At 50.5% G+C, this 6,000-nt stretch overlaps 1 protein-coding gene across 3 annotated transcripts in view; it reads left to right on the top strand.

The window, feature by feature from the left end:
* Window positions 1-4,055: 4,055 nt before the first annotated feature.
* The window catches only part of SK (small conductance calcium-activated potassium channel), a 526,806-nt gene continuing 524,861 nt past the window's right edge, over window positions 4,056-6,000 (top strand). For 2 of the 3 annotated variants that reach the window (XM_075685399.1, XM_075685398.1), the window contains exon 1: window positions 4,056-5,078. The gene's annotated coding sequence lies outside the window, so the exon portion shown is untranslated. The remainder of the gene's footprint in view (window positions 5,079-6,000) is intronic. The other variant, XM_075685400.1, reaches the window with a different exon arrangement.

Genomic DNA, 6,000 nt, shown 5'->3' with positions numbered 1-6,000 from the left:
AAAGAAATATACACGCAGTGCTGTGATTGCCGACTTCGATCGCCAGGCTAAATAATATCCGCTTGTAATTACAACACGCCACCGCTACCGCCACCGCCACACTGCTTGTTCCTCTCGAGACCCTGTGCTGCGCGCTGATTAATTTGGACGAGAACCGAAACTAACTACCCAACTATTCAACTTTTAAAAGATCGCCTTGTTCTCGAGTTTTCCGAAAGTAAAGTTAACAGAGCGTAATTCGAACAACTGAGGTTCGCGCAAAGCAATTTAGGACGTCGCTTTTGCTCGGATGCTTGATGACGTACAACACAATCGCAAGGGCGATGTACAATTCCTAAACGCCGGGACGAGAAGATTGGAAAGAATATTGTCACTTTGCCTTGACGGCGAAGAATGACACAATGCGCGAAGGCGTGACAAAAAACAGTTATCTAGTTAAAAGTTGCGCGAACTTGTGCCTAGAAAAACAGGTTAACACACGAGAACGGCGAAGCGACTAGCACGATCATCAAATCTAGCCTCGGGGTAAATGCGCGTCGGTTCATTTTACATGGCTCATTATACATTCAAGCGTAATCACTGGTGCTCGCGTACGCATTCTAGAAGTACGCCGCTGTTCGGGTTGCGCGTTCGATCTGATTGCACACAAGAATATTTCGCTATAGATTCGGTGACAACGTTCAAGGAAGTTTCGACGACACATAAAGGAGCGTCCTGCGCTGAGCGCAGGAGGAAGAGGAGGAAAGAAAGTGAGTAGGCAGGCATATTAACCACTAACGCGCCTGCTTGCCTACCTATGATATGTGAAATGCGCGAGACGACGCGAGAATGGTGCATTGGATGCGAGGGAGAAAATAACGACGACGGCGACGACGTGCCGCGTCGGTTTGACGCGAGGGCGCCGAGCGTCGCAAGATAAAAAAAAAAAAAATTCGTCGGCGATTAGGATACTCCCTAATGCGAAATGTGAGCGCAGCTCGAAACGCGTTTTCATTGCGCGATGTATCGGCTGACGCGTACGATCGGCCCCGCGCGGCAAGATTGCAAAACGGAGCGACGTGTGGCGCGACTGCCTTTCTAACTGGAGATCGCGAGAGACAGTGCGTGGGGTCCTGCGCGCGGGCGCGATTAACAGAAGCCACCGCCGACAGCCCTAGACGACGCACGCTACTCTGGCGCCATCTCGTAGCCATCGCCGCAAAGCCCCTCGTGCGCGGCACCACGCTTCTCACGCTTTCGCCATGCCCTCCTCCGCTTTCCGCCTCATAGTTCCGCTGCATCCTCCTCGCGCCTCCTCGCTCTTCTGTGGATATTTTTTTTCCAACGATCTTTTTTTGTGATTTTTAGAATGACTGTGGTATTTTCATTGGTACTTTCCATTAATCGCGACGGCGTTGAGTCCAATTGATTTAGTTCGTACAGTTTGTTGCATGCTTCGTGTTTTTGCTTGACTTCTGTTACACCTTTAGTGAACTTCTTTAGTGAACTTTAGCGAAAAATCCGCAAGGCGGAGAAAGTATCCCTGTTTTTCGATTTGCCGATTAATTCGTCCTCCCTCTGCGATCTGCTATCCTACTGGTCAGTACAGATAGTAGAGCAACCGCCCTGGAAAGGCGTTGGCCCCAGATTCGATACCCGGACCAGGGAGAATATTTAACTACAAAGCTTCCTTCCTGAGAAAGCGACATGAGTTTCCTTTGAAGGTTCGTGCTACACGCCTGGCGGATGACAACTTTTGCCTTTCATGCACCTTTCTACTAAATATCTTTCTTCGACGACGCATCGGACAGCTGGATTGGTTGGTTGGTAACCACTTTATTGATAGTCCTGCAGAGCTCTCGCCGACGGGGCCTTAGGTCTCCCGCGCGGGGATGTTGAGGTGCTGCCTCGCCTCCGCGTCGCGGGCTTGCTGGACGGCCCAGAGTAGGTCACCTAGGCTGGGGCTGCGCGAGGCAGCGGACCACCGCGGCTGGAGGGTTCTTGAGTTAGCACCGTGCGGTTTTTCTTTACAATCCGAGATCATGTGTGTTAAAGTGGCTATCTCAGTGTGGCAGACGTTGCATATATTTGTCGGGTTTGTACTGGGGTAGAGTCTGTGGTATTGTGCCGGTTTAGGGTGCGTGAGCGCCTGCAGTTGTCTGGGGGCCGCCGTCTGCGCAATGTCCAGCTTGTCTCTGGGCCGAGGGAAGGTTCGGCGGGTCAGGCAGAGGGCTTCGGTAATTTCGTTGTAGCTCGCCAAGCAGTCTTTGCTGCTGCCCCATGGTCGACGCTCGCCGGCGTGGTTCGCGAGCTCGCGCGCCTTGGCGTGTGCCTTCTCGTTGCGGTTGCGACGTGTCTCCGATACTTCTCGCATGTGCGCCGGGAACCGCTGGACTCTGGTTTGAAGATCTATCTCCCGCTGTACTTAGCGATTGCTGAGGACTCGGGCCGCTCTCCGCGTGATCCATCCTTTGGCGAAGTTTCTGACCGCTGGTCTCGAGTAGCAGAGAGCCGTCATCCACGTCGGATCCGTGAGGGCGAGTGCCAACGCCGCTTCCTCCGCTTCTTCTGCACGCTCGCGCGCTACACTTGCCGATATGCGCGGGATAAGCTAACAATATAAAAGGACCGTGCAGACTGCAGCCTTTACTTTGAGGCGGCGCGGCTGTGTCCGTGTTCCGGAGCAGGCGACATCAGCGTGCGTGCAGTGTGTGTGGATACGCAAACTTAATTAAGTTGGCAAATACGGCTGTTCCGTGGACTGGCTGAGCAGGCGAAAATGACCCCATGGTGCAAAGAGCTGAAGCAAGACAAGATTCAAATTCAAATTCAAATTCAAATTTTATTTTGCCACCATGGTACAGATGATGGCGGGGACCCGTAGTAAAAGCTGCCGTTGGACATAACATCATAAACATCATACGCTTCTCGAGGCGTCGTAATTAGCGCCGCAGGCCTTTATTATCTTTGCAGATTCGAGATTTTACCAACCAAGACATAGCATAAAGCCTCGACAACCGAAGTCAAAGCATCCCTTTGTGCGAAAGCGTTGCAAAAAAATGGAGTGCGCCTGCGAATCCCACATTATGTTCCATTATGGAGAAAAGGCGCTTATTGTGTCCTAAAATGGCACACAAAAAAAGAAAAAACATGTCAACATTCTTGTTCGCCTTTGCTCCTTTCCGGTCTTTTCTTTTTATCTTTCTTTCTTTACTTAAAATCATTCCCCTCTCCACTTCCACAAGTGTTGAGCAGCTAATCGAGCACTGCCTCGACTATTATCACTGACTTTTCTCTTTATTTGCCTCTCTTTCTCTTTCTTTCGCACTTTCTGCAGTGGACTTCTGGCCCACTCCTGCCACACGTGACCAGATCAATCCACTCAGTGCTTCATTGTTGCACTGTTTCGCCTCGCAATGCATGCGCTGAAATCAGGTCCGAACTCTGTTTTTTATTGGTTAAAATAAAGTAGGGCAAGACATGTAATGCACATTTTGGAGAAGGAAAAACAGCACAGATATTGGACGGCGTTTGAGGGACTTGATGGCGCCAAGTTGCAAGATATCTGCGAGCCCGCTTCACATTTCGGGCAGAACTGTCGAAGTTTGTTGTGGTTCGGAGTTGGTTCTCAATTGTGTTTTTCCACGAAGCCCTATATTTTGCCCTTGTTCAAAATGGGACATGCAGCAGCAGTCAGTCGAAAAACACCGCATAGGACACAATACAGCCGCTGCGACTCCCGCCATCGTCTCCCCTTTCGACCTCAAGTTACTCAAGACCAAGAAAGAAAAATGAAACGAATCAAAGAACCCCGTGACTGACCGCGGCTGGCTGTGTTCCTATCTTTCCTCCTCGCCTCCTTGCTTCGCGCTTTCTTTCGTTCCTTTCCCCCCTCTCGCACCTCGAGCCCCGAGTCCGCGCTTGGCGTTCATGCCACCAGGCGGCGCCGCTGATAGTAACGCCGTTCTTTCTCGCTCGGCGCGCTGCTAAGAACTCCGCGTTGTTGAGGGAGGGGCGTCCGGCCGCGCCGGTTCGGGCCCCCGATTTTTGCGTCGCGCTCTCTTCTTTTGCGGTACACTTGGCGGCGTGTCGTTCGTCGGAGCGAGCCTTTCCTTCCTCTCGTGAGCACTGCGAGCGACGAGCTGCGCGGGAAGGCGACGCCGTCGAGTTCTCTACTTCAACTTGCTAGCGAGCTGTAGCGCTTCCTCGTTTCACTTTCTCTTTGCCTCAGTTTTCTCTCTCCCTCTCTCTCTAACTTCTATTTCTTTTCTTTATTAAGCCTTCTCTTTATGAGCCGCTTGGAGAAAGGGCCATTCAACTTTTCGCTGTACTTTCATTTTCATTGCTGGGAACCGGCACCTTGTTTTTCTAACTTTGAATTGTGAGTGCTGCTGAGCGCGAGCCAACCAGACCGGCGGCACTGGGTTAGCGGGTGTCGCTGCTTGCACGAACAAAGTGCAGCTTTTCCCTCACTCCCTCGCCAGCCCAGCTGCTTATTTTGGTTCGCGCCACAGTTCGCCACGAGCCCCTTTCATGATGCATTCTTTGCAGAATGTTTCGCTTCTCAGCAAGGCGTTTATTTGCAGTATTCTCACTTGAGTACCTATTCCCCCGTGTGCCCGAGTGTACCACGCTCTTGAGTCTCGGCGATCAAGTTTGTGCTGATATACTTCTCATGTGAAAGTGCTGCTCCGGTTGTTGTGTACGGCGGTGCACCGGCGCAAGTCGCGATTTGCAATCGGCGGAGGCGCCGGTGCTGCGCGTAGCAGACGACACGAGCGCCGAAGCAGACGGCAGTGAACGAAGCTCGGCGACGTCGTTTTGTGCAAGCACGCGTTGGCTGATGCGTCATCGTCGCATGTTGGCTACACCGCTGCCACGCTGTCCTTTGCAAACCCGCAGGTTTGAGCGCTACCTTCGCACCTACCGCCTGCGCCAGCACTGAGCTCGGAACGCTGCAAACGCAAAGTGTGGTGTCACGTCTGTCACGGTGTTGTGCAAAGTGCGCAAGTTCGAGGAGCGTCGCACTGTTGATCGTGTGTGACAACGTAGACTTGCACGTGGCGTCAGCGACAGCACAATTTCTTCGCATCGCAACGGTAAGCTAGCTGGATCAGTTTTCTCTTGTCGCTCATTTCCGCTTAGTTAGCGCTGTCGAATTTTCTTATCTTTGATTGTAGATATCTGACGTCAGCTGTTTTTCCCTTATTAATGATTTAATTATGGGGTTTTACGCGCCAAAACCACTTTCTGATTATGAGGCAGGCCGTAGTGGAGGACTCCGGAAGTTTTGACCACTTGGGGTTCTTTAACGTGCACTTAAATCTAAGTACACGGGTGTTTTCGCATTTCGCTTATAGAGTTTTTATACCTTGACATCGTCATCGCGGGTTGTTTCACGTTTTCTGTATCGCAAATATTTATCAAAGCGTTATCTCAAAGGAAGATAGATCGGAATATGTTCGATTACTCAGCGGAAGTCACGGCGTTATCTCTACACGTTTGCTTGTCGAAGCGACTGAAGTTATGCTTGCAGGACGACTTCCGTCTGATTTCCTTTTGGGCGCGAGCTCTTTACCATACAATGACTTAGTGCATTAGCATATTAGTAGAGAGCGACTACGGCACATGGCGTCGAAAAACGCGCATAGCGTGACATTTGCGGGGCTCATACCATGTGAAGACGAACATAATATGACTTCTACACGTGGCCTTTCCAATCATATCGACGACAACTAGCGATGCTTTCTCATTTGCCTACACACAAGTGTTGGAGCCTAAACGTCACCAGCGTGACGTCAATTGTTTATGACGCAGCGTAATGTCAAGGCTCAGATTGAAGGAATGTCTAAACCACTCTTTTGCTAAAAGGTCAGATGATCTAAAGCTAAGGAATAGGAATGACAAAAACAGTAGTAAAATACAATTATTCGAGGCAACAGTATCCATAAACGCTCATACGTCTTATATCGAATTTCCAAGTACAAAAAAAAAAAACGACAACAATATTTAAAATGTTGG

Source organism: Dermacentor variabilis, chromosome 3, assembly GCF_050947875.1.
Source record: "Dermacentor variabilis isolate Ectoservices chromosome 3, ASM5094787v1, whole genome shotgun sequence".
In the NCBI taxonomy this organism is placed as follows: domain Eukaryota; kingdom Metazoa; phylum Arthropoda; class Arachnida; order Ixodida; family Ixodidae; genus Dermacentor; species Dermacentor variabilis.
Note: the sequence above shows the minus strand (reverse complement) of the source record. Positions and strands in the feature narration are given on the sequence as shown.